A 20,937-nucleotide genomic window follows, 5' to 3' on the forward strand; every position below is an offset into this window, starting at 1 on the left:
ATGAGCTGATAAAATAACCTTGTTAAACCAATAATGACATGTGCATCCAACTGATAATAACTTGAATTGCAAACGTTACAGATTTGTAGAGTGCTGCACAATCTATCAAAATATGGTTTGTATTTATTATTATTATTATTATTATTATTATTGTATAACTAAATGAGAATATCCAGTATAATAATCAGTGGTGAAAATATACTTGAATAAAAGTATTGCTATTGAAGAACTTGAATACAGTTTAGAGTACTGGGAAATAATATTACTCTTCCTAGAGTAAATGGGTAGTTCACAGAAAAACTACTCAAGGAATTACTTTACAATTTAGTTTTATGAAACTGAAACAGTTTACACACTTCCATTTTTTTTTAGAACATTAAGACATTTTTGCTTTTGAAAGAAATTTAATGAATTCTTGACATCAGGTGTGCATTTATTTGATAAAAAATATTCCAAAAATATTAGTAATGTTGCAAATTATTATTAGTACTGTTTCAAGTGTTTTGTGTTATTTATTTTAAAAATAATCTTCTTTTTTTTTTTACCCTTATGTAGCAAAGCCCCATTTTCAGCCGCCATTACTTCAGTCTACTTAAAATATACTGTCACCTAATCCATTTTAATGTGCTAATTTGGTACTCAAGAAATGTTCTTATTATTAGAACAGTTGAAAATGGTTGTGCTACTTACGATTTCTATCTTTTTCTAGTTGTTGAAGTATTGTGTTTTTACAAGCTGCATTACATTTGCAAGTCAAATATTGGTTATAAAAAGCATAAAGGACACTGCATCTACCTGCACTCACACAGTCAATTCAGGATGGACTTCAAAGACACTTAGTCATTAATTTTACTGTTAAATCAATATCCTTTAGTTTTAAACATTTCCTTCCAACATCTAATCAGTTTACTGCAACCCCCCCCTCCCCCCAAACACCATCCACCATGTCTACAAAAATAATTAAATCTACTCAAATACTCTTAAAGGCCCACTCACTCTGTTGTTTTCTATGCTGCTCGTGAGCCGTCTGCAGCGAAAGCCATTCACACATCTGCCCAGAGTGAGACACCATCATTCTTTTGTCTGTATTCTGCCATTAACACACTTTTAAAGACCCATCTTTGCAGTAGTATCATTGTCACCAGAAATTACAATAAAAGAGTGTAATTGGTGTATATTATGCGTATAGCCGCATATAGCCTACTGTGTTAGCTCAATTGCCCCATGAATGCACAATGTAAATATTTCTTTAAATCATCAAGTGGTTTAAACAGCTTCTCGTGTGAATTCTTCTCTTAGAATCAGGCATACAGTCATTGATAACACATTTTGTCATATTTTGTCACACATTTTATGCTTCCTCATATTTAAATGTATTTCTTAATGCCTCCTCAGTGGTGTGGCCGGTGTCTGAATGTTTGCAAACAGTATGTTGTTGCTCAGCTGTTTCAAACATATTTTCAGCATTGAGCGAAAAAGGAAGATAAACCTCTCCATGAGTATACCGGGGCCTTTACACCTGATCATCTCTTTTTACCACTTGTGTTCGGATTTCAAGGGGAGAGTCTCTGATTTCATGTGGATATATCATTCATTACGTGTGTATAGTACTGCATGATAATAAAGTGCTAAAACCGGTGCACAATATGCAAACATAACGTTTAGAGCAGAATTCTGAGTTATTTTAGTCCAGCACCTGTAACTGAGATTCTAGTGTGTATGCTGCTCATAGCCATGTTGATATCAGACACACTGAAGTTTTTGTGCATGTACGTGTAATAGCTTTTAAAATTTTTCTGATCGGATGGTAATTTTTGTTTTAAATCTGCATGTAACCGGCAAAGTAAAAAAAAAAAATTATTAGATGGTGCTCCGCTGCTATGGCATTACGAGCCCAAGGTCTAAATGTGTTTGAAGTGGACAAATCTCAAAACAATTTGGAACCCATTACAGCTGTCTTTAGCATCGTCCCTTTTCAAATGGATCGCCCAAAACGCAATAACTAAATTCATTCACAAACTTGCGCAGTTTATTCGTGACATTTAAAATAATTATAATAAACAGTTAATAATTATAAAGACATCGGGTAGGGAGCTGTGGGTGCTATTTTATTTTCCAATTATGTTTTTTGTCCCAATTTCATTCGCTGTTGCTCATCGGGACAGTGCACACACCTGACAACAAGATGTATTTCTATAGGCTGGTTTGAAATCTGTCATAGCATCTGTGAATAGTCTCGACGTGTCGCAGGAGTGAGCACACTACGTGTCCATACGATGTGAAATCTGGGACTTCTCGGACCAGTCGCCGGCTCAAAACAACAAGGGAGATGAGTCATGTAGTGTGCACAAGGCTTAATTAGCATCTTATGAGCTTTGGGTTGCTCAATAGACGAGTCATTTTTAAGGCATTATTTTTAATTGCGTTATTCGTTTAAAACACACAATGATGACTAAGAAATTAAAGATATTACAGTGTAATTTTCTGTAAATCTGCTTTGAATCGATGTGTGTTGTGAAAAGAGCTATACAAATAAAAAGCTTGACTTGGTCTGTTTGTGATAGGGCTGGGTATTGCACAGATTTCCTGATTTGATTCTGATTCACAAGCTTTCGATTCAAATGTGTACATTTGTTACATTTAGGGCTGCAACTAATGATTATTTTGATAATCGACCTATCTAACGATTATTAGAACGATTATTCGACCATTCGGGTGATTATTGCAATGATTAATCATTAGCTCTTAACTGATTATTCATCTTGTGCCTTGACTTAAAAGGTTGTATTAAATGTGTTTACTAACAATAAAGAGGACAAAATCTTCTTTTAAAAATACCTCTAAATGACAATCACTGAATTATGATTCACTATGTCTCGAGCCATCATGTTATTATCTAGCTGAAGCAAGTGCGCGTGAGGGATGACCGTGCCCGCACTAGAGTGTGCTTAAAGTCATTTATACTTTCGCCTGGCACCGCACCATGAGCCTCCACTGACTGCACGTGCACCTCTGCAAATTCTGGAGGTGTTTATACTTGACGCGTTTGGCGTTGTACTATTCTATGACACGACGGGGAGGTCGAGAGAAAAGGTATTCTGAATCAGCGGGAAGAACAGCGAGAAGTGGTTTGCCAGATAAAACAACATCAATGGCGTCCCACGTGCATTTGCTTGATTTTTTATGGTGGATAATTATTTTTGTTTGTGTAAATTTTTTGTGCTTTTAAGCATTTAGTGTTTATTTACCTTTTGTAAAAACCTTGACAAAATTGTAATTAAAGCATCAAACTTCAGTCTGGTTTTGTTTTTATTCAATATCCAATCAAATGCACCAGACAAATACTTGTATTTTATACCATAAACATGCTTATAGTATATTTATTTACCTCAAGCATATAGATATGGTGCAATATAAAATGCTTATACTCCTATAAAATTATGCATGTAGATGTGCTACAATATAAAAAATGTTCACAATCTATGCAAAACAATTTAAAACTAAAGAGCAATGCTAGTCAATGCAACATTCAAGGTAAGGCACAGCTACTATAAAACTTCAGTATGCTTATAAAATATGCATTAAAATACTTGCGCCCATATATAGTCTTATACAAAAACATGCAGTGCAATGACTGAGACAACTTATTAAATATTAGCAAAACATTTGTATAAATACATTCTTATGTAAATTGTCCCATTAAACTGAACGGGGCAATTTATGCAAGAATCGTTTTTAATAACAATTAAAAAAAAAAAAAAAAAAAAAAGGGTATTCTGCTCATGTCATGAAAAAAGCTAATTGACTAAATGTTCATTAACCTGTGTGTGTGTGTGTGTGTTTTATAATAAAAGTTTAAAACTTCAGTCTAGTAGATTTTACTCTGGAACACAATAAAAGGCTCCTGATAAATTATTGTATCTTACATATGTAAAACACTTAAAAATACTTATAGAATATTAATTGAATTTATACTCAAAGTTTTCCACACAAACTTTTAAAAAAATGTTTTAAATGTAAATAGCAATGCTACAGTCTGCCTCTGCAACATTCAAGGGATTGAATGCACTGTTACTATATTTTATGCTTATAAAATTGATATTGTAATTCATTTACATTACGGCGCCGCACGCACTGTTTGCTCCGTTACAAAAGATGGGATGCACACCGCTGCGTGAATTGGGGTCTAGCGATGTCAAAGCTCACATCCGCCAACACTGTGACTTCATTTTTGTTGTGCGCAACCTCGCGAACTCGCGGACACGGCGAGTATAAACCAGGCTTTAGCCGGGTGCAGTTTCAATATCTCCCCCTTAGATCGGGACACTTCGCGACTTATAGAAGCGCCGCTGACTGCACAGAGATATGCCAGTTTCAGAGTTTGTCCTTATTTACATGACCTGCTTCCTTATTATTAAAGGATGCATTAAAGATATAACACCGGGGTGTAGTGTTGTCAAAAGTACCGGTACTTTGGTACCAATTCGATACTAAAATTAAAAAAGATGTAACGATACCAGTGTTTCTGCAGTACCGGTAGTACCGAGCACCGACTCTATCCGGTACCAGCGTGCAGTATGACTGACACACGACAACTTTAAAATGCTCACGTCTTATTTTCAACACGTGCTCTGTTACTCCTTGTACACTGAAATGACCAGTTAATCAAATTAAAATCGTGACATGTCCTAGTGTGATTTATTCAACCGCTGAAGGCTGCAATCTTACTGTGGATGAGCTGCGTACTTTAAATAAATCCGACTGCTCATTCACTAGAAACTCAACAGACATTGAGAACACTGTGTAACAATTTTTTTTCCCCCTGGGTAGTAAGTGTTGTTTCCTAATTGCTTATGCCTCAAAAGTATACAAAATGGCTATTATTCCCCACAAACCAGGACAGTGATATTTTGAAATTTACCTATTTCCAATGAGAAAACGGGCGAATTTGTGTCTTTTCGTTCACATGAAGTCCGAAAAAACAACAACATATGAATCCAAATTAACATGCATTTATACTAAAGTCATATTCAAAGCCGTGCTGGTCCATAATGGTAACAAGTACCTGTCTCTTCCCCTGGCTCACTCGGTGCAACTCAGAGGATGACAACAGCATCAAGACCATGCTGGACGCCTTGAAGTATGAGGAGTACGGCTGGGAGGTGATAGGAGACTTCAAAATGGTGGCATTCCTGATGGATCTCCAAGGCGGTTTTACCAAGTTTCCCTGCTATCCTTGCCTTTGGGACAGCAGGGACACCAAGGCACACTACCACAGGTGGGACTGGCCACAGCAGACTGAGTTCTCTGTGGGGAGGAACAACGTTTAGTGGGATCCACTGGTGGACCCCCAGAAGGTGCTGATGCCACCACTGCACCTCAAAATGGGCCTTATGAAACAATTTGTCAGAGTTCTAGATAAGGAGTCGGCAGCCTTCAAGTACCTTCAAGACTTCTTCCCTAAGCTGTCTGAGGCAAAGATCAAAGCCGATGTCTTGGTCGGACCACAGATAAAGAAGGATTTTGTATTCATATGTTGTTTTTTTCTGACTTTATGTGAACGAAAAGGCACACATTCACCCATTTTCTAATTGGAAATAGGTAAATTTCAAAATGTCACTGTCCTGGTCACAAAAGCAAAGTTTGTGGGGAATAATAAACATTTTCTATACTTTTGAGGCATAAGCAATTAGGAAATAACACTTACTACCCAGGAACAAAAATTGTTACTTAGTGGAATAATTCACATTGTATCATATGACAGAGCAGAGCACTTATCCACTGTGAACCACGCAGCACATGTAAAATATATATTTATATATTTAAAATCACAGCATTAAATCTCGGCTCAGCTTTATTTATATCGCATTTAAAACAATAGAGTTGACCAAAGTGCTTCACAGTAATAACATTTAAAACATAACATTTCAAAATGATCACATACACAAACATCAGTAATCTAAAATACAAACACTCCAAAACTGTTCTACATTTCATTTGTCAGACTCAAATGCCAGTGTAAACAGATGAGATTTCAGACATGACTTAAAAGTCTTCAGTTATCATTAGTGATGTATGATTCTTGAATGAATCATTCTTTTGAGCTGATTCTCAGCAAGTAACCGGACGAGCCGGTTCACGACATCGAACTGAATCAAACTTTAGTTCCAGGATGATGATGCAAGACGCACAGCTGAAGTAAATATACTGGCACATCGAGCTGTCCGACTCAAAAAGAAAGAACCGAATGAGCCGGTCCCACTGACTATCAAGTTTAGCGAGGATTACTGAGGATTTGCTGTGTGTTGAGATGTTAATGGCAGTAGCCAAATAAAACATTTAGAAACCTACAGATGTTTGTTTCTGTGTTTTTAATTATTTACAAATATTTGCAAATGAAGGTGACTTAAGACTTGAGACTTAAGTAGACATTTTTACTCAATGATGTTACTAATACAACCAGGCAGGTGGCTCTTACGAGTTACTATGCTGGTTACTGAACCAAAGAACCTGTTCGAAATGAAGGAATCAAACCTACAGGCAGAATCGAAAGTCAGCTCTTCGGTCGTGTCCGACTCAAAAAGAACTGGTCCATGAACTGTCGAAGTTTGCAGAGGATTACCGAGAATTCTGATGAGTGAGCTGCTGATCCTAGGAGCATGCGTGTACCAAGGACATGAACGAGCCAGTGATGAACTAAGTTTCTTTAATGAAAACCAAAACGTACTGGAAATATTTGTATGACTAGTTTTATTAAATAAAATTTAAGACACGTAGAACATATCCGCGTTTGTGCACAGTGTCTGTATTGGGTGCTTTGGGTGCAAAACTTTAATGTAGGAAACTTATCCAAGATGTAATCAATATCAGTCATATTCGACATGCAGGATCACAGAATGAAACACTGATGACAATAAACGCCATTATTATTATAATAACTTAATTGAATAAAAGGTAATAATCAGCAATGTGCATTCACATATGGCTTTATTTAAATGTTTGAGTGTGAAAACCATGACTCTGGGATGTTAGAATTACGTGCTAGAGACGTCATTACATGATGTTGTAAAAGAACCGCTGAATAATTTTTTTAACCGGTTCATGGAAACGAACTGTCCGCAAGAAACGGTTAATGAAAATGAATTGGACTTCACGTCACAAATGATCACACTGAGCCATGTCGCAAACTGTTTATCCGATAAAGTGAAGCATTCGACAAAAAACACAAGTCATTATAAAAGCACGATTCAAAATAAAATCTATATGCTTGAAATTGAAGAAATTGAATAAAAATGTTGCAGCTGTATAGTAAAATGTATATAATAATTATTATTAAAATAATTATGAAATAATTAAAAATAACTAAACTGGTGTGTTCAATAGCACATTATAATATTAGCATATTTTTGCTGTGGTATCGAAATTGTTATCGAGAACTGTGAAATTTCACTGGTATCGGTACCGACTACTGAAATTTTGGTACCGTGACAACACTACCGGGTTGTTTTCTTTTTTCTGATTAACAGTTTTTATTGATTCACACAACTGACAAAGCAAAACAATACATATATTCACAGAATCAACATTTAACCCCCATTATTCCCTTTCCCCCTCCCAATCCCCAACCCCACCCTGACACTCAACAAATATCTCTGTGGTCACACTTTAAAGTTGTCAGGTGTATTCTGTTGATTCATGTCTTTTATTTTGAAATTCTAGTTCCTGTTTCATGTCATGTGTTCCTGTTTCCCTTGTCATGTGATTCCTGTTTTCTCTCCATGTTCATGTGTCATGTTTTCATTGGTTTATTGTTTAATTAGCTTGTTATCAGTTCTGTTTGTTCATTGGTTTATGTTACCCCATGTCCATGTATTTAAGCCTCATGTTTTCCATTGTGTATTGGTCAAGTATTGAATGTGATGAATGTGAATGGGTATGTTTATAGTCAAGCCATGTCTGTAGAGAAGTCAAGCCAAGCCATTGTCAAGTCAAGTCTAGTCTAGTCTAGTCCATGTTCATGTTTTGTTTTGTAGTCAGGGTTATTGGATTTCACGTTCTGTAAATAAACTGCACTTGGGTTCTTCATCTTCACGTCTTCGTCATTGCCATCATTGTCAGCAGTTCCGGCATACGTTACAGAATACTTGACCAACCATGAACCCAGCGGTTTTACTTCTGCGCCTACGTCAGGGGAATCGTCCCCTGGAGGACTATGTCGAGGACTTCTGCGGTCTAGCCAGCCAGGTAGACTTTAATGAGGTTGCCCTCAAAGACTGTTTTAGATTTGGACTAAATGAGTCCATTTCTTTTTTGATGACTGATGGTCGCAGTTCCCTCAGCCTGGCTCAATATATCGACCTCGCCCTACGGTTCGTTGGTTCTCCGTTCACTGTAGGGGAGGCAGATGCCGAGCCAGAGTTCCACGGCATGGCCGCCGCCGAGCCAGAGTTCCACGGCATGGCCGCCGCCGAGCCAGAGTTCCGCGTCACCGCGACGCCTCAGCCTGCCCCATGCCACGTCACAGTCACACCTGAGCAGTGGGACCTGGAGTTGGTTCCCACCCTTAGTTCTCCTGAGCAAGCAAGGGGAACTTTCGGCCCTCCGATCCTGCCTGGACCCTCCGAGCCCTGGACTTCGCCTTGGCCTGTCGGTCCCTCGACATTGCCTCAGCTCGGCGTTCCCTCGGCTCCACTACGGTCCTTCAGCCTGTCGGCTGTGCCGGGGTCCCTCGTCCCTCTGTCTCCTCCTTGGTCTGTTGGTCACCTGGCTCCGCTTTGGCTCTCCGATCCTCTGGCTGCGCCTCGTCCCTCCGATCTGTCAGCTTCACCGGGGACCTCCTTCCTTACGGCTCCACCTTGGTCCTCAGTCCCACCGTCTCCACCTCAGTCTTCTGATCCCTCAGCTTCGCCTTGCTCCTCCGAGCCTCCAGCACCACCTTGGTCCTCCCTGCCATCGGCTCCACCCTGGCCCTTCGAGTCTTCGGCTACTCTCCGGGCACCATGTTCTATGGCTCCGCCCCTCGAGCCTCTCACAGCTCCACCTTCCATGGCTCCGCCCTTCGAGCCTCTCATGGCTCCACCCCACACGGACTTTGCCCTGGTCCCATGCCCCTCGCCCTTTCTCGCCATGCCACGCCCCACACCTCAAGACACCCCCCCACCCAGCTCCCTACAGAACTTTGAATTTATGTCATGTTTTACGTGTTTTGTTTGTGTTGGGGTGTCAGGAGCCACCCCTTAGTGGGGGGGATATGTCAGGTGTATTCTGTTGATTCATGTCTTTTATTTTGAAATTCTAGTTCCTGTTTCATGTCATGTGTTCCTGTTTCCCTTGTCATGTGATTCCTGTTTTCCCTCCATGTTCATGTGTCATGTTTTCATTGGTTTATTGTTTAATTGGCTTGTTATGAGTTCTGTTTGTTCATTGGTTTATGTTCCCCCATGTCCATGTATTTAAGCCTCATGTTTTCCATTGTGTATTGGTCAAGTATTGAATGTGATGAATGTGAATGGGTATGTTTATAGTCAAGCCATGTCTGTAGTCAAGTCAAGCCATAGTCAAGTCTAGTCTAGTCCATGTTCATGTTTTGTTTTGTAGTCAGGGTTATTGGATTTCACGTTCTGTAAATAAACTGCACTTGGGTTCTTCATCTTCACGTCTTCGTCATTGCCATCATTGTCAGCAGTTCCGGCATACGTTACAAAAGTACACAAAAAAAATAAAAAATATATATATATAAAAAAATAATCACACACATTTAAAACTACACTTCTCTATCCACTGCCCATCCCTGAGAGCCCTCCAAGAAGGCCACGTAGCTGCCCCATTTTTTATTAAATGAATCTAAATTGCCTAGCTTTCTACATGACATTTCCTCGAATGCTGCCACCCTCCCCATCTCTGTGCACCACACTTGAAATGAGGGCGCTGCAGCCGACTTCCATCCCCTAAAAACAATCTGTCTGCCAATCATAACGCTGGCTAGGACCCAATTTTTTATACATTTATCTCCAATATTTTTTTATTTTTTATTTTTTTTTAATTTTTTGGAAAAATAATTATTATATTATATTATAATTAAAAATAATTTATTTTTTATTTAATTATTATTCCTTTAAGCTCTAAAGGTGTTTTTATTTTTTATGATTAACATTTTTATTCAAACACAGAAAACCAAAACATAAATACACAGAATTAACTTTTAACACCCACCACTACCCCTCCTCAATGCCACACCTACCCTCAACAAACACCCCTGTGGTCATACATGAGCACATACAAAAGAAAACAAAAACAAACAACTAATTAAAAAAATATAAAAATCAAATACATTAATAACTACCCCTCTCTGTCCACTGATCCACCCAAAGAACCCTCCAGGAGCACCAAGTATCTACCCCATTTCACAAAAAAAAACAATCCAAATTCTCCAGACTTCTATATGACCCTTCTTCTAAAGCCGACACCCTCCCAATCTCTGAGCACAACTCCTGAAATGGGGCGCTTCAGCCGACTTCCAACCCCTCAAAATCACCTGTCTGGTGACCATAACACTGGTTAGGACCCAATCCTCCACATGTTTATTCCCCACATTGATGACCACCCCATCTCCCAAAATACAGAGTCTGGGGCAGAATGAATCCCAAGTGCAGGATGTCAGATACAAAACTCTGAACCCTCAATCAAAACCCTTGGATCTTAACACACCCCCAAAAAACATGGGTTGTGTCTCCATCCTCCGACTGGCATCACCAGCAGGTGGGTGTGTCTTTAAGACCAGGCCTATATGATCTAGAGGGGGTCCAATAGAATCTATGTAAAATCTTAAACTGCATAAGGCGAACCCTTGCATCTCTAGATACAGACTTGACTTTTTTTAGAAACCTAGCCCACACTCCCTCTTCCAATACCAAGTTTAAATCTTTCTCCCATAATCTCTTGATAGAAGTTAGAGCTCTGTCCCCCAGACTCTAAATTAACAGGGAGTAATACACTGATGCCTCATGACCTTTTCCAAAAGCAGTAATCACCTCTCCCAGAGTATCTGCTGCTTTATGGGGGTGTATGCTACTCCCAAAAACAATACAGAGCAGGTGGTGCATCTGTAAATACCTATAGAACTGAGATCTGGGAATCCCAAAATGTTGAACCAAATTTTAAAAAGATCTCAACACTCAACCATATGCTTGAGACAGCATTAAAATAAATGTTTGAATTAAACACTCTGGACATTTTAATCCATACCGAGTGCAAATGCGAGATATTTATCCCCAGTATTGATGACCGCCTCATCGCCTAAAATACAGAGTCTGGGGCTAAATGAAATTTGAGTGCCCAATACGTCCCACATAAAACTCTGAACCCTCAACCAAAATTCTTGGATCTTAACACACCACCAAAAAACATGGGTTGTGTCTCCATCTTCTGATTGGCATAGCCAGCAGGTGGGTGTGTCTTTCAGACCAAGCCTATACAATCTAGAGGGGGTCCAATAGAATCGATGTAAAATTTTAAATTGCATAAGTTACACCCTTGCATCTCTAGATGTAGACATGACGTTTTTTATAATCCTAGCCCACATTCCCTCCAACACCAAGTTTAAATCTTTTTCCCATAATCTCTTGAGAGAAGTTGAAGCTCCATCCCACAGACTCTGAATTAGCAGGGAGTAATACACTGATGCCTCGTGACCTTTTCCAAAAGCAGTAATCACCACTCCCAGAGTATCTGTCACTTTAAAAACAATACAGAGCAGGTGGCACATATGTTAATACCTATAGAACTGAGATCTGGGAATCCCAAAATGTTGAACCATATTTTCAAAAGATCTCAACACTCCACTCTCATATAGGTCACCGAGCGTATTAACCTTCCTCTCAATCCACTCTGTCCAGCAGAAAGGGGACTTATTAATACATAATTTTGGGTTCAGCCATATGCTCGAGGCTACATTTAAATAAATGCGAAATAACAGGGTATAACTTATCTTCTCCGGTTAATATGATAGAAAGGCTTTGCAATGGTGAAATAGGGGCAAGAACTGGGGCTCTCTCAGGTGGAAGCAACCAGTGAACCAAATGTCTGAGACTGAATGCATAATAATAAAACAAGATTTTGGGTAGGCCTAGCCCACCTTTGTCAATCGGCCTATGTAATTTACTGGAATGTAATCTGGAACGTTTACCATTCCAAATAAAGGACGTCGTTATGCTATGAAATTGCTTGAAATAAGAGAGGGGGACATCTATAGGGAGAGATTGTAGCAGGTAGTTGAATTTTGGAATACAATTCATTTTAATAACATTAACCTTCCCAATCATAGATAAATGTAATGAAGCCCACCTGCCCACATCGCTCAACTTTTTTATTAAAAGGTCAAAATTAACTCTAAGTAAATCACACACATTTGCTGGGAATAAAATACCCTGTTTGGGCCACTGGAAGGCACCTGGCTGAAAAGCTTTTACTGGGCAGTACGCTGTCAGAGCCAAAGCTTCGGATTTAGACCAATTAACTCTGTATCCTGAGAACTTAGAAAAGGAATTAATAATTCTGTGGAGGCAAGGCATAGATCTAGTGGGGTCGAAGACGAATAATAAAATATCATCTGCGTAAAGTAAAAGCTTATGCGCCACACCTCCCATCACCACCCCTTGAAAATCATCACCCTTTCTTATCGCGGCTGCTAATGGTTCCAGGGAAAGACAGAACAATAAGAGGGAAAGAGGGCAACTCTGCCGGGTGCCCCTTTCCAGAGTAAAATAATCTGAAATTAATCCATTTGATTGTACCGCCGCTACCGTGTCTATAAAATAAAGTAACTTAATCCATCCAATGAAAGTATTCCTGAACCCATACATTTCAAATCAAATCACTTTTATTGTCACACAGCCATATACACAAGTGCAACGGTGTGTGAAATTCTTGGGTGCAGTTCCGATCAACATAGCAGTCGTGACAGTGATGAGACATATACCAATTTACAATAACATCAAATTAACACAACACAGTTTAAAGTCTAATATACACATAAATACACACAACACAGTATACAAATAATAACATTGTACAGTATACAGTAGTACAGTATACAGTACACACAATATAGATACACATTATTCAATAAAAAAAAGTATATATAGAATGTACAGTAGGTTGTATTGTACTGTATTGACATTCAGGCTGTCGGTTGATAGTAAGTTGTTAAGAGAGAATATAATATAATAATAATATAATTTATGACAGTCCGGTGTGAGATATAAGAGTAAGAGTAATAAAGTGCAGTGCTGATGTATTTTGATCGTGGGAGATCAAGAGTTCAAAAGTCTGATTGCTTGGGGGAAGAAGCTATCATGGAGTCGGCTGATGCGGGTCCTGATGTTGCGATACCGCCTGCCTGATGGTAGCAGTGAGAACAGCCCATGGCTCGGGTGGGTGGAGTCTCTGATGATCCTCCGAGCTTTTTTCACACACCGCCTGGCATATATGTCCTGGAGGGAGGGAAGCTCACCTCCGATGATGTGTCTGGCAGTTCGCACCACCCTTTGCAATGCTTTGCGGTTGTGGGCGGTGCTATTGCCATACCAGGCGGAGATGCAGCCAGTCAGGATGCTCTCTACAGTGCTGGTGTAGAACGGTGTGAGGATGCGGCGGTTCATTCCAAACTTCCTCAGCCGTCTCAGGAAAAGGAGAGGTGCTGATGAGCCTTCTTCACAACGACTTCAGTGTGGATGGACCATGTGAGTTCCTCAGTGATGTGGACACCCAGGAACTTGAAGCTGCTGACTCTCTCCACTGGTGCTCCATTGATTGTGATGGGACTGTGTTCTCTGTATTTTCTTTTGAAGTCCACCACAAGCTCCTTTGTCTTACTGACGTTGAGGGAGAGGTTGTGCTCCTTACACCAGTGTGTCAGAGTGTGCACCTCCTCTCTGTAGGCTGTTTCATCATTGTCAGTGATCAGACCTACCACCGTCATGTCATCAGCAAACTTAATGATGGCATTGGAGCTATTTGTTGCCACACAGTCGTGTGTACAAGGAATACAAGAGTGGGCTGAGAACACAGCCCTGTGGGGCTCCAATGTTGAGGGTCAGTGATGAGGGGATGTTGCTGCCTATTCTAACCACCTGGTGTCTGCTTGACAGGAATTCCAGGATCCAGCTGCACAGCGAGCTGTTTAAGCCCAGAGCCCGGAGTTTCTCATCTAGCTTGGAGGGCACTATGCTGTTGAATGCTGAGCTGTAGTCTACAAACAGCATTCTCACATAAGTGTTCTTTTTTCCAGGTGGGAGAGAGCAGTGTGTATTGTAGATGCAATGGCATCATCAGTGGAGCAGTTGTTGCGGTAAGCAAACTGCAATGGGTCTAGAGAGAGAGGCAGCACAGAGCAGATGTAATCTCTGATTAGTCTCTCAAAGCATTTGCTGATGATGGGGGTCAGAGCAATAGGATGCCATTCATTTAAGCAAGTGATTTTTGATTGCTTTGGAACAGGCACAATGGTGGATGTTTTAAAGCATGTAGGAATTACAGACAAAGAGAGGGAAAGGTTGAAAATGTCCGTAAAAACACCAGCCAGCTGGTTCGTACACGCTCTGATGATGCGGCCCGGAATGCCATCTGGGCCCGCGGCTTTGCAGATATTCACCCGTCGTTACCGGGTTACATCCGCTACAGAGAGTGAACTAACCTCTGTAGCTTTGGCCGCGAGAGCTCTCTCCGCGAGGGCGGTGTTATTTCCCTCGAAACAAGCATAAAAAGTATTTAGCTCATCCGGGAGAGAGGCAGCGGTGTTCATGGTGGAGTTTTTATTCCCTTTAAAGTCCGTGATGATGTTAATTCCCTGCCACATGCTTCTAGAGTTGGTGGTGTTAAACTGTCCTTCAATCTTGTTCCTGTACTGGCGTTTTGCTGTTCTGATAGTTTTTCGGAGGGCATAACTGGCTTGTTTATGCTCCTCCACGTTCCCGGAATTAAAAGCGGAGGTCCGCACATTAAGTGCCGCGCGAACATCGCTATTAATCCATGGCTTCTGGTTCGGATAGATCCGTGTTGTTCTGGTCGGAACAACGTCCTCTACGCACTTTCTGATGAAACACATTATGCTATCAGCGTAAAGCGCGATGTCGTCATCAGTGGCGGACCGGAACATCTCCCAGTCCGTGAGATCAAAACAGTCTTGTAGCATAGAGTCTGATTGGTCCGACCAGCACTGGATCGTTCTGAGAGTGAGTGCTTCCTGTTTCAGTTTCTGCCTGTAAGCGGGCAGAAGCCGAATGGAAGAGTGGTCCGATTTGCCGATCTAGCAAGATCCAGTTCTGTAGCATAAGATCTAAAAAATTCAGCGGCAAAGCCGTCTGGCCCCGGAGACTTGCCTGTAGGCAAGGCCTAACTTACCTCACAAAGCTCCTCCAAGGTTTTCTCAGAATCAAGATAATTGTTTTGCTCAGCCGACGATTTAGGAAGTTCTAATGGTTCCACAAAGTTTCTAATATCCTATTATCAAGATTTAATTCTTTAAAAGCATTATTAATATCAGTGGCCGAGATAAATATTTCACCACTAGCAGATTTCACTGAGGGAATGGTAGAAAAAGACTCTCTGTTTTATACATCTAGCCAGAAGTTTCCCTGATTTGTCTCCTGACTCCAAGTATGACTGTCTTGCCCTGATTAGCCAAAACTCCACCTTTATAAAATAGTATTATATCTGTATGTCATTAGGGTCAATTCTCTGAGGCCATTAAACGACATTCAGCACTTCAGCTCTGCCTCGGCACTTTTAATATTCCCTTCCAATTCCACGAGTTCTTGTGCTTTGGATTTTTTGGTGAAAGTGGCATACTGTATAATCCGGCCCCTAAGAACTGCCTTAAGTGCCTCCCAAGCCATGCCCTCAGAGGATACTGGGGACCAGTTGGTCTCCATATAGACATTGATTTCAGCCTTTAGTATTTGTTGGAATTCAGGATTTTGCAAGAGGGATACATTAAAGCGCCAACTATATGATTTCCTTTTCTTCATATGTGGCAACACCTCTTAACACACCAGGGCATGATCTTAGAATAAAATGTTTCCGATTGAAAACAATAATGATTCTTCCTAATTTATCTTTACTCTGTTTAGACATTTGAATTGTAGATGTTTACTCATCAGTGTAATGAGTCCCCTGCTCTTACTCGAGCCAGCACTATAAAAAAAATGCCCACCCCATATCTTTCCAAATTTTCCAGCTTCCTGCGGAGAAGGGTGCTTTTCTTGAAGAAACACTATATCATATTTCTTACGCTTAAGGAGAAATAACCTTCCTTCTTTTTATGGGGTGCCCCAACCCATTCATATTCCATGTGAAGAGAGACAATCCACTCATATTAACATTTCACATTTTGACATGTAAGAAAAATAGATTGTGTGTCAAAGACAAGATTATAAAGACCACATTCCAACATTAGTTTAACAATCAAACCCCGAACATCCCTTAGAAAAAAACAAAACAAAAAAAACAGAAAAAAGAAAAACGTGCACATTAACCCCGCACACGACAGTGCCAACTGGAGTCCATCCCTCCAAACTCAAACAGTCCATGCATGCCTATGAGAGCCCCTGCAACAACCTCTTGTCGGATTGCTCAAGTCCGGTGTTTCTATACACATTTTGTGAGACAGAATTACACAGCAAAGGATAATCTATAAAACAAACTCCAGCCAATAGGCCGAATAAACACAAAGAGCTTGTAGATTCATCCATAAAACTGTCCTGAAGGTGTGTTATTCTACTAAATAAACTCCAGCCGCTAGGCGGAACCAGCACAAAAAGAATGCGCAGAATCTTCAAACAGGCAAGCGAATGTTCAGTGAATCTGTCCACTTGGCTGCAACATAAGTACCACAAGATGACTTACTCCATTGACTTTATGAAGGACATCGCTTGCTGTGGGCATGTGAATGTTTTACGGCCATCCTTAGCATCTATTCTCAATTTGGCCGGGAATATCAGTGCAAAAGCGACCTTCCGTTGATTTTAAAAGTTTCTTGCATTCCTTGAATCGATCACGTTTCTCTCTTGTCGAGTTTGCAAAGTCTGGGAACGAGAAAATGCTGTGGATCTTCCAAGAATGCTTGGCTTTACTCTTCACCTCACATAACACAAGATCTTTATCGGATGATATCAGAAATTTGGCCAGAATTGATCAGGGCCTGTCTCCCACAGCGGATCATCGAGCCGGATCCCTGTGAGCTCGCTCGATTTCCAGCTTATGGTCTGCTATGTCGAGCAGACTCGGAAAGAGCCCATCCAGGACTTCCACCATATTCTGTCCCTCCACTCCCTCCGGGACTCCCACGATACGGACGTTATTCCACTGGCTACAGTTTTCCACGTCCTCCAACATCTCCCAGACTCGCTCCAAATCCACCTTGGTCGCTAGCGGATTAGCAGATAATTCCCTCTCTGATGACTCTAGATAATCAATCCGTTTCTCGACATCCCCCACTCTTGTGACCACATCAGTACATTTTGCCTCCATGGCAGTGATCGAAACTGCATTTTTTCATCAAACCCCCTGTTCAACTGCACATCCAGGGGTCTCAGGCATGTTATTCAAGCCGATATGAGCCACACTCCCCAGCTTCTCTCACCGTGAGTTAGACCCTGGAGCACACACATTCCCAATGCATTGACTTAGTCATTTTATTCACTGCTTTTCGTTCAAATTGCATTGTTAGCAGGTGTGCTCAAGGCTTCACTGATGGTGATCGAAGAGAGCGAGGCTTCAGAGCTGTTTTTCTGTATACTGTTTACACGCGCTGGACGGGCGTCTTTGACTGTTGGGCTGAATCTCACTGTTTTCGCTTTCAGCATCTCGCACACGATCACCACATTTTTAGTAGGGGTGTAACGATTCAAATTTCTCACGTTTGGTTTGTATCACGGTTTTAGGGTCACAGTTTCGGTATGGCTTGGTGTTTGCTTTGTTCAGAAAAAAATTGTACTGCATAATCCAAAGAATATATTTGGTAAACACTTCAACAGATCTGCCCTTAAATAACAATCATTGTTTTACAACAGTAACAATAGTTTGACCATGACATTTGTTGTAAAATCTTAGTAACCACAATATAAACATGATTACGGTCATGGTTACAATATATAGTAAAACCATGGTTACTATACAGAAACTACAGTATTACTGTTATAAAACCGTGGTTAATTGTATCAAAACCATGATTTCTGCTCAGAAAACCATGGTGACTGATGTCATTGTTTCTACAATATTACTATAGTAAAACCATGGTTAATTTTCATCAGGGTCTTTAAATTTTTTTTTCTCTAATTACTAAATCAACATTTTGACTTAATACCTGCATTAATATGCTACATGTATCAGCATAAAGTGCACTTCAGATTCATCTCAAAATATATTAAATATTCGCAAGCTCTGCATCACTATAAAAGGAATAACCTTGCTATTAAAATGCATACGAGAAAGGATATTGTGATAATGCTGCTCGAGTATTTTAATAATATGTGGAAATCCTACATGAAAAACCCCCAGTGCTTTAGTTATTGTTTCATGTCTGTCTGAATTAGCACGGAGTTCCTGTTTAAAAATGGAAGGGAGTGTGTGCTGTTTCGGCTCATCTGCGGCTCTTTTCCTGGGTGATGTCGGCGTAAATGATTAAGCATGTATCAAAGTATTACTATAACAGCATCTTAATGCCATTAATGTGCATTATTGACGCTTGCGATAGATTAGAATCGCGCGAGGAAACAAGAAGAACTTGCGTGCATGTTTTAAATAAACCCTCACTTGCGTTATTTACATGTATTACCAGTATACGGCACTCATGTTGAGCAATGTCTGCAAACAGTGCCTGTTTTGTAAACGTCTTTTGACCATCGCTGTTGCAATTGACAGCAAAAAAAAATGTTCCCAGAAAGGGGAAGTGCAGGGGACTTTTCTATGAGCGGCTCATTTTCTCCGCTTGCCATTTTCAACTACACACAACGCATGCAGAACTGTGATGTCCTCAAGTTGACTCGCATGATTTTTGTGGCACACACTGCGAAAGATAAAAATGTTTCGTATTTTTGCGGCTGATGCGTGTCATTGACCAATCACAGGTGACTGTAATCAACTGGTTCAACTCAATCATATGGTTCCCCATATTCTGTAGCATTCACTATAAAGAGAATGCATGAACGAGTAAATGTTTTTGTTCACAGCCAATGTCTGCCCACAAGTTACAGTTATTTAAGCCAAGTTCTGTTCATGGTTAAAGAAATTCACATACACTTAGGTTGAAGTCATTTAAAACTCATTTTTTAACCACTCCACAGATTCAATATTAGCAAACTATAGTTTTGGCAAGTCATTTAGTACATCTATTTTGTGCATGACACAAGTTATTTTTCCGGCAATTGTTTACTGACAGATTGTTTAACTTTTAATTGACTATATCACAATTCCAGTGGGTCAGAAGTTTACATACACTAAGTTAACTGTGCCTTTAAGCAGCTTGGAAAATTCCAGAAAATTATGTCAAGCCTTCAGACAATTAACCAATTAGGTTCTGATAGGAGGTGTACTGAATTGGAGGTGTACCTGTGGATGTATTTTAAGGACTACCTTCAAACTCAGTGCCTCTTTGCTTAACATCAGATGGAAACATCAAAAGAAATCACCCAAGACCTCAGAAAAAAATGAGGACCTCCACAAGTCTGGTTTATCCATGGGAGCAATTTCCAAATGCCTGAAGGTACCACGTTCATCTGTACAAACAGTAGTACATAAGTATAAACACCATGGGACCATGCAGCCATCATACTGCTTAGGAAGGAGACGCATTCTGTCTCCTAGAGATGAATGTAGTTTGGTGCAAAAAATGCAAATCAATTCCAGAACAACAGCAAATGACCTTGTGAAGATGCTGGAGGAAACAGGTAGACAAGTATCTATATCCACAGTAAAATGAGTCCTATATCGAAATAACCTGAAAGGCTGCTCAGCAAGGAAGATGCCACTGCTCCAAAACTGCCATAAAAAAGCCAGACTACAGTTTGCAGGTGCACATGGGGGCAAAGATCTTACTTTTTGGAGAAATGTCCTCTGGTCTAATGAAACAAAAATTGAACTGTTTGGCCATAATGACCATCGTTATTTTTGGAGAAAAAAGGGTGAGGCTTGCAAGCCGAAGAACACCATCCAAACCTTGAAGCATGGGGCTGGCAGCATCATGTTGTGGGGGTGCTTTGCTGCAGGAGGGATTGGTGCACTTAACAGAATAGATTCCATCATGAGGAAGGAAAATTATGCGGATATATAGAAGCAACATCTCAAGACATCAGCCATGAAGTTAAAACTTGGTCGCAAATTGGTCTTCCAAATGGACAGTGACCCAAAGAATAACTCCAAAATTGTGGCAAAATGACTTAAGGACAACAAAGCCAAGGTATTGGAGTGGCCATCACAAAGCCCTGACCTCAGTCCGATAGAAATTTTGTAGGCAGAACTGAAAAAGTGTGTGAGAGCTGGGAGGCCTACGAACCTGACTATGTTACACCAGTTCTGTCTGGAGGAATGGGCCAAAATTCCAACAACTTATTGTGAGAAGCTTGTGGAAGGCTACCCAAAATGTTTGACCCAGGTTAAACAATTTAAAGGCAATACTACTAAATTCTAACAAAGTATATGTAAACTTCTGACATACTGGGAATGTTATGAAAGAAATAAAAGCTGAAATAAATCATTCTCTCTACTACTATTCTGACATTTCACATTCTTAAAATAGTGATCCTAACTGACCTAAGACAGTGAATTGTTTTCTACGATTAAATGTCAGGAATTGTAAAAAAAAGTTTAAATGTATTTGGCTAAGGTGTATGTAAACTTCTAACTTCAACTGTACACTGCTACTCTAATGAATGAGCGCTTGCT

At 40.2% G+C, this 20,937-nt stretch overlaps 1 protein-coding gene across 2 annotated transcripts in view; it reads left to right on the forward strand.

Moving 5' to 3' along the window:
• Positions 1–20,937, forward strand: part of LOC127450351 (gastrula zinc finger protein XlCGF57.1-like) — a 152,577-nt gene that overhangs the window by 118,970 nt on the left and 12,670 nt on the right. The gene's annotated exons all lie outside the window — the stretch shown is intronic.

Source organism: Myxocyprinus asiaticus, chromosome 13, assembly GCF_019703515.2.
Source record: "Myxocyprinus asiaticus isolate MX2 ecotype Aquarium Trade chromosome 13, UBuf_Myxa_2, whole genome shotgun sequence".
Classification (NCBI taxonomy): domain Eukaryota; kingdom Metazoa; phylum Chordata; class Actinopteri; order Cypriniformes; family Catostomidae; genus Myxocyprinus; species Myxocyprinus asiaticus.